This window comes from Myotis brandtii, unplaced genomic scaffold (genome assembly GCF_000412655.1).
Source record: "Myotis brandtii unplaced genomic scaffold, ASM41265v1 scaffold131, whole genome shotgun sequence".
Classification (NCBI taxonomy): domain Eukaryota; kingdom Metazoa; phylum Chordata; class Mammalia; order Chiroptera; family Vespertilionidae; genus Myotis; species Myotis brandtii.
In genome coordinates, this window is record NW_005354632.1 from 2767632 (window position 1) to 2769348 (window position 1717).

The following is a 1717-nucleotide window of genomic DNA, read 5'->3' on the forward strand; positions in this document are numbered from 1 at the left end:
GGAGGGGGCGGGGCCGGAAACCAGGAGGTCCTTAAGGAGGACTTTAGGTGTCTGGCACTGTGGGGCGCCCTTCCGTGGTTCCCGCACCGTTCCTCCGTAGGAGGGCGCAGTTGCTCCTTAAGAGGGAGCAAGGAGCGCCCGAGCGCTAGGAGTTGGAAGTCCCGACTTGGAGTTTATCTGCTACAGCAGCGGTTTTCAACCCGTGTGCCACAAGAATTTTTAAAACGTGGAATACCTATTTAGCCAGGGGCACTGACCTCTTTTCCCTTAGATTGCCAAATGACAGCAACCAACACAACAACAGCGCTCCAGTGTGAATGCCCAGTCTTGAACCTTAAATATATAGGTCATATAAGAGAGTCGCATCTTATTGGTCACCCCGCATAAGCTTGCGTCTGATTGGTTAATTCTTTGGTACCAGAAATCCTTATAGACAACTATAGCCACTTGATTTTCTTTTTAAGTCACTTTGGAGCAAAATGGGTAGGTAATTACTATTATAACTATTTGTTGTATACCAATCAAAATTATACCTTTTTGTCAGATTGTCATATATATATATGTATGTATATATATATACATACATATATATATATGACAATCTGACAAAAAGGTATAATTTTGATTGGTATACAACAAATAGTTATAATAGTAATTACCTACCCATTTTGCTCCAAAGTGATATATACATAATATATATATTGGTATGCCGCAGAATTTTAGCAATTAGTTGATGTGTGCCATGAGCTGTAAAAGGTTGAAAATTGCTATACTAGCCCTAGCCGATTTTGCTCAGTGGATAGAGCCTCAGCCTGGGGACTAAAGGGTCCCGGGTTCATTTCTGGTCAAGGGCATATGCCTGGGTTGCGGGCTTATCACCAGTAGCGGGTGTGCAGGAGGTAGCCGATCAATTATTCTCTCTCATCATTGATGTTTCTATCTTTCTCCCTCTCCCTTCCTCTCTGAAATCAATAAAAATATTTTCTTAAAAAAGAAAATTGGTATACTATATAGTTATAGAAAATAGTCTTTTATCTTCTCTGGGTTCTAAGAAAGGGAAATGGCAGAGGGACTACCTTCCAAGTCACAGACACAAAAAGGATTCTGGGGCCTCCATCTGGCCCCTAAGCCTCCAGAGCCCAGCTGGGGCCTCCTCTGCACGCTCCTACTTGTCTTCAGCTGCTCTAGTCCTGCAGGTGCGTGACAACTCCACTCTAACAGGAATCATGTCGTCACTATGGGTAGATGGACCACGGACCATCCTGAAGGCAGAGGCCCTGTTCATTCATTCATCTGTGTACCTCCAGTTTCTATTCTAGTTCAATAAATGATGGGACAGCACCTGCAAGGCACGCCTCTAAGGAAAATACTCTTCTTTCCTCTGTTTTGGAGAATGCTGTCTTATATACACACTCGCAGAAAAGCAAACAGAACGTGTAGATAAAGAGAGTGTTGAACAGTCAACAAAGTGAAGGCTGGGTATGAGGACATTTTTTATTTATCCTGAAGCAGAGGCTATGGAAAACCTACTAGGAACAGTGATGATCAACCACCTTATGCTCACTCAGCTATGTATTATATCAGGGGTGGGCAAACTTTTTGACTCGAGGGCCACAATGGGTTCTTAAACTGGACCGGAGGGCCAGAACAAAAGCATGGATGGAGTGTTTGTGTGAACTAATATAAATTCAAAGTAAACATCATTACATAAAAGGGT

At 42.9% G+C, this 1717-nt stretch overlaps 1 protein-coding gene and 1 pseudogene; one reads left to right on the plus strand and one right to left on the minus strand.

Annotated features, from left to right (window-relative positions):
• The window catches only part of LRIG2 (leucine-rich repeats and immunoglobulin-like domains 2), a 111212-nt gene that overhangs the window by 44894 nt on the left and 64601 nt on the right, over positions 1-1717 (minus strand).
• Positions 1-1717, plus strand: part of LOC102260366 — a 41220-nt pseudogene that overhangs the window by 4081 nt on the left and 35422 nt on the right.